This window comes from Propithecus coquereli, unplaced genomic scaffold (genome assembly GCF_000956105.1).
Source record: "Propithecus coquereli isolate 6110/MARCELLA unplaced genomic scaffold, Pcoq_1.0 Scaffold92, whole genome shotgun sequence".
In the NCBI taxonomy this organism is placed as follows: domain Eukaryota; kingdom Metazoa; phylum Chordata; class Mammalia; order Primates; family Indriidae; genus Propithecus; species Propithecus coquereli.
This window is the reverse complement of record NW_012155507.1, coordinates 5,603,597-5,610,057: the sequence shown is the minus strand read 5'-3', so window position 1 is coordinate 5,610,057 and position 6,461 is coordinate 5,603,597. Positions and strand designations below refer to the sequence as shown.

Here is a 6,461-nt window from a genome sequence, read left to right as displayed (position 1 = left end):
TCACCTAGGCAGGGGCCCGGCCGAAGAGCAGAGTTGGCATTTCCAGATTGGGGCTCGGACCGCCCCTCCTTCGGGACCCTCCCTTCGGGACCAGGCCGATCGCCGCGGGCGGTTGGGGCCAGCTCTCTTGGCGCGGTGGGTACAGCTTGTGCGGTTTTCCCCTCCCCCTTTTCCCTCTCTCCCCTCCTCTTCCCTCCCCTCCCTTTTTCTCCCCTCCACTCCCCACGGGCCCGGCGCTGCTGGGGAGGGCGGGAAGGCCGCGCCCGCCTGGCGGGGATGGCCGGGCCGGGGCTCGAGCCCAGGTTACCGGGACTGCAGAAGGAAGGCGTGGGTGGGTGGCTGGCTTCAGGCCCGCAGGACTGCCTCCCTAAATCCCGTGACACCTAAGGTAAATCGAGTCAAATAACTTTTTTGAAAAATACTATCAAAGGGATTCTTCCCCACCCCCATCTGATACCTGTGGCATGTATGGAGCGGGGTGGAGCGTGTCTGGCTAGGGCGTGTGAAATAGAAAAGAATAGGGGCCAAAGAGCTTCCAGAAGAGGAAATTAGCTAGTAATTTTTTCCAACCTGTGCTGCCCTAGTCACCTCCCCAGCATATTCTGTAAAACAAAATGTCAATTCAACTTTCAGTTTCATTATTTTAACTCCATAATACACTTAAATTGTTTTCTTTTCGGGATCGGGGGAGTGGTTATTGCTGAAACTAAGCAATAGCCCTCTCCACCTCCAAAAAAGAAAAACGTCAATCAAAGCTTTGTAAAAACCTATCAGATTTTAGTAATCTACTACTTTGCCTTCAAAATGTCGCTAGTTCTATCACAACTGTACCTTCATAGTTAATGACTCATAGAAATTCCCTCTAGTGAGACTATAGATTTCAATAGTGCGTCTTTCTTCTTCTCCTTTTTCCTTAATAACATCTGTTACAGCCAGTTCAAGAGAACACTGTTACAGACGGCCATCTTAGAATTATAACATTTTAGAGTTGGAAGGGACCTTAGTTCAACCCTGTTATTTTACAAAAACAGAAACAAGGGCTCAGGATGTTTCATGGCTTGCCTAAGGCTACTCAACTAGTTACATTAGAACCCAGGTTGTCTGGCTCCTTGCCCACCACTCTTTCTGTGCTTCCATATCTCCAAGCATGAAAATGAAATGTATTCAATTCAACACACATTTCTGAAGAGTATAATACTTTGTGCCATTAATTGTGCTATCACTTTGGATGTATTTCAATGTATTTAACATGCTTATGAAGTGCTTAAGATTTTCCCTACCATTCAAGAAGTGGCAGTTTACTCTAAACTGTAAAAAGTTTAGAGTAAAAAGATTTATACACACATGCACGTATACATATGCATACTTGTATTTGTCCAGATAATTTCTTGAAAGATACAGGAGAAAAATGTTAACAGTGGTTACTTACAGAGAAGAGGGGTGAGAGACTTGACTTTATACTTCATATGTGGCTTAATGTACTGTTTGACTTTCTTACCATAAAAAAATATTGATTTTATAATTAAAACAAATTTTCAAGTTCACACACATATATATGCATATCAGCATTAAGAAGTATATACCAATGGTATGCACATATATTTATACACATATATGTATTTATACATCAGTGGTTTGTACTGTAAAATCCAGTGTGGTTGACGTCAGCTCAGCTGACAAAGCAGGCCTGCTTATTGGATACTGATGTTTCTCCTTTGATTTTCTTTTATTGCTCTCTCCTAATGTAAAATGGTAAAAATTATATGTTACTAGTCTTTATGTATTTTTAGAAAATGTGCTGAGCTTTTTGATTATTGAATAATGTAGCAAACTGTAACACATTCAGAATGTCAAATTTGACATAATGAAAAAGTGAATTATAGAATCTTTGTGGATAAGAATCATTTTTTTAAAAAGTTAAGACTAGAAAGGTCCCCAGTGATTAGGAGTTCAGCTCCCTTGTTTTTACAAATAGGTTAAGACTCAAAGAAGAAAAAGTGAATTTCCCAGCATTATATATCCGATTATTAACAGAGCTTGGACTAGAGCCTAGCTTCTAGTCCAGTGCCCCTTGTACAACACCTGTAATTTTATTGCTTTCTAGTGCATTCGATGATTCCAACTAGGCTAACAAAGTAATGCTGACTAAAGGTTAGTCAGGCCTGTTTCAATAAGAATTATTGTAATGAATGTACAGTACCAGTTAATTAGTATAGTGCTTGAAATATTTTAGTAACATTAATATTCTCCTTACATTTTGTTGTAAACATGAATTTGTTTAGTAAATCCTCTGTTTATATTTGTAAATGCTTAGAGACTACCAAATGTAAAATAATGAGATTTCACTGCTTTTGTTTGGTCTAATATTTAAGCCTAGTAGTTAGTGCTAGCAGAGAAATAAAAAGCTATGGTTTACAAAATAAACATTTACTGAATACCTACTATGTGCCAGGTGTTGGACTATGTGGTAGGGTTCCAAAGATGAATATGGCAAAACAGATGCCCTTGTTGTTTACAGGCTGGGAGATTATCATGAGCTGTCAATTCTCAAGCTTTGTCTCTGGGCTAATCTGGTAATAGTATTATAAAATGTAATCTGTTAGCACTGTTTAAGGTCATTGTGTGAGTAAATTTGAGGAGACAAAAAGTAGTGGTAAAATAAAAAAAATTAATATTAAATTTAACGAATATCATTTTTCTGTCTTAGAGGTCATATGGTACAGTGGAAAGAGCCCTGGATTGGATGCCATGGGACCTGGGTTCTTATTTTGATTTTATTTCCAATTAGCTGTGGGATTGTGCCTCTTGGTGCCTCCATATTTCTTTTATTTTTCACAACTTTTTTTCATATATTTATTGATTCAAAACATAAAAAAGATATTTTGAGTATTTTAAGTTATAAAAAAAATATGTGTTTATTATAGAAAATTCATAGGCCAGATGCGGTGGCTCACGCCTGTAATCCTAGCACTCTGGGAGGCCAAGGCGGGTGGATCGTTTGAGCTCAGGAGTTCGAGACCAGTCTGAGCAAGAGTGAGACCCCGTCTCTACTAACAATAGAAAGAAATTAGCTGGACAACTAAAAATATGTAGAAAAAATTAGCCGGGCATGGTGGCGCATGCCTGTAATCCCAGCTACTTGGGAGGCTGAGGCAGAAGGATCGCTTGAGCCCAGGAGTTTGAGGTTGCTGTGAGCTAGGCTGACGCCATGGCACTCTACTCAGGGCAGTAGAGTGAGACCCTGTCTCAAAAAAAAAAAAAAAAAACAACAGGAAATGTATAAAACTTGAAATAGAATGAAGAATTGGGATCGTATTGTATATAGAGTGTTTTAATCCTTTTTCTCCCATTCTACATTCTGTAGTGAGCATTTCCTATGTCATGTAAACTCTTTCAAAATATAGTTTTTATTTATCCTGCATACTATTCTATACTACAGTTTCTTCATCTGTAAAATAACAAGTTGGGCTAGTTGATTCCAAAGATTAAAAACCCATTATAATAGTTTTTAAGACTGATGATCTCAGATTTTATTAAGGAAAAAAATCTCATATAACAATCCCAAGTCTGTTTGGAATAAATATCTCAAAGGGACAAGAAATTAAGAACAAGGTTGAGATATAAGCCTTATGGTTTATACTTTCATTTATTTTTAAATTTCATATGCTAAGTACTTGAATTTTAATTTATTAGAGCTGCAAGCAATCTGTTTCATTACTGTGTTAAAGGCTGGCCTATTTAATTTTATTTTGTAGAGCGGGTATGGAATAGGTTAAAAGGGAGAAGTGGGGTTTCTAGGTTTGATGTTCTGAGATTGTTTTAGCACAGAGGAGAGAAAATTTGTGGGAGCTCAGAAGGGTTTGCCTAAGATTCAAATAGCTATTAAGTTGCAGAGGTAGGATCAAAGGTCAGTGTATGGACAGTGGCTGGCATGTAGTAAGTAGGTGCTGGGTAAAAAATTATTGACCAAATGCCTCTGCTTGCACAAACAAATTTATTGGATGAAAAGGAAAACTTTTATTAAAACTTGGAATAGAATAAAAGGAAATTTTTAGTTTCAATTCAGCGTGTATAATAGATTAGAGAAAATATTTACATGTAGCTAAAGTGGTGGGACAAAGGAAAATGAAAATTAGTTTGTAGATACTGTTTGGTACACGTGGATACTCATTAAATATGTTCTATTTTAATTTGGTTTGTAGTCACTTATTATGGCACAGTTTCCTTTATATAGTTTTTAAAAATTCAAACCTAGACAGAAGAGAAACCTATTAAATATTTGAGTGTAGACAGCAGAGTAGCTTTTAGATAGAGCTAAATACTTTTACTGGGGAAAAAGAAAAGATGTAATCTCTTATCAAGAACTTGTTTGAGGCCGGGCACGGTGGCTCACACCGTAATCCTAGCTCTCTGGGAGGCCGAGGCGGGCGCATTGTTTGAGCTCAGGAGTTCGAAACCAGCCTGAGCAAGAGCGAGACCCCGTCTCTACTAAAATTAGAAAGAAATTAATTGGACAACTAAAAATATATAGAAAAAATTAGCCAGGCATGGTGGCGCATGCCTGTAGTCCCAGCTGCCCGGGAGGCTGAGGCAGGAGGATTCCTTGAGCCCAGGAGTTTGAGGTTGCTGTGAGCTAGGCTGATGCCACGGCACTCTAGCCCGGGCAACACAGTGAGACTCTGTCTCAAACAAAAAAAAGAACTTGTTTGTGCATATGCTTGAGATCCCAACATGATAATCGAGTAGAATGCTTCATACTGAGAAATGTCTAGGGGAGGTATTACCCACTTACAAAGTCATCCTCTAAAAGAACCTCAGCATGGCACTTGTGGAACCATCAGATTGTAAGTACTGCATTCTAATCATTCTGTCAGGATAAGTTATCTGGACAAGTATCAAAGAACAGAATGAGTTCCAGTTCCAGTGTCACTAATCAGCTCTATGGCCTTAGTCAGATCATTTAACTTCCTTATGTCTTAGTTTCTTTATATGTAAAATGAAAGAGTGATTTCTACTATTCTGTTCAGTACAAACATAGTTATTGTGAACAATTTTTGTTTGTGAGTGTCTACAAAATGTAATGGTTTTACTTTTCAGTATACTTGATTCTGAGCTGCCCCTTTGTAAAAATTATTTTAGGGAAGTTTTTTGGCCAAAGATCGGGGAGACTCCTTTCTTCTTACCAGACCCCAAATTCATTGATTATTTTCACAAGGCTGTGAATGAATGGGTCAGAATTCCAGAGATAAACATCACTCAGAAACATTTTTAAACAAAGTACTTTTATTTTCAACTCAAATTATCCATAAGTAGCAATCAGGTATTATCAGTGTGCCTCAGCCCTCTCTGCTGCTGATTTACTACCATTCAAGCAATGGACCAAAAGGCATTTGTTCCTGGCCAAGCACCACAGACATGACCTGATCACTCCTTTTCTTTCTGGGACTTGACCTGGCTATATCTCTCTTTCTGTCTCTCTGCCTCTCTCTGTCTCTCTCTCTCTCTTTCTTTCTTTTTTTTTGAACCTGGTGATCAACAGTGTTGACATCAATTTACAATTTCTCCTTTCTCATATAGGTTGTTCAGAGGCAGTTACCTAAGTAGCAAGTTGGCAGAAATCCTCGGGATAGGCAAAAAGATGAGAAGCAAAGTACATAACCTTCCCTCTTGTTTTAAGTTATAACAATTTTCTTCTGTGAATGAAAAAACAAAACCTTGCAGTACCAGGCCCTGTGCTATTGGTAGTTTACTGGGCCAATGCATTGACACATGAAGGAAGTATTGTCACGTGGCAAATAGCCAAATAACACCCCCAATCTGGTGGGCAGGATTGTACAAGGGTCCCTGACTAATCAAGAGTCCAACTGCTTATTTCTTTTCATTAAAATCTAATAATATTTTCTGGCTAAAATTTAGAAAATTAAGAAAAGCACAAAGAAAAAAAAATCAATAATCCCACTGCTTAGAGATAAGCACAGTAGAATTTTTGATGTGTAATTTAGCCTGTCTTTATGTGTCTGGTTTTTTTTTCACCAGCACTTCAGAAAGAGGGAATATATCTGTTTTTGTCATGATTGGCACTATACGTTACAATATTATTTTGTAACCAGCTTTTATCACTTAATACAACATCATGAATGTATGTCCATGTAATTTAGTGTTCTTCTACAACCTGAGTTTTTAACGGCTGCCTGGTGTCCCAGATTACCATAGTACTGTTCTCTGGCTTTTGTTTGGTTGTTTTTTTTTTTTTAAGAGACAGGCTGCTCTGTCCCCTAAGCTGGAATACAGTGGAACCATCACAGCTCACTGCAACCTCGAACTCCTGGCCTCAAGCTGTTCTCTCACCTTAGCTTCCCAAAGTGCTGGGATTTGGGATTATAGGCATGAGCCACCACACCCAGCTAGTACTATCGTCTTTTGTTGAATATTGAAGTTTTTTTTTTTTTTTTTTTTTTTTT

The 6,461-nt window shown here is 38.3% G+C and overlaps 1 protein-coding gene across 1 annotated transcript in view; it reads left to right on the top strand.

The window, feature by feature from the left end:
- Positions 1-352: 352 nt before the first annotated feature.
- The window catches only part of XIAP (X-linked inhibitor of apoptosis, E3 ubiquitin protein ligase), a 42,532-nt gene continuing 36,423 nt past the window's right edge, over positions 353-6,461 (top strand). Inside the window, exon 1 of the mRNA XM_012664852.1 lies at positions 353-388. The gene's annotated coding sequence lies outside the window, so the exon portion shown is untranslated. The remainder of the gene's footprint in view (positions 389-6,461) is intronic.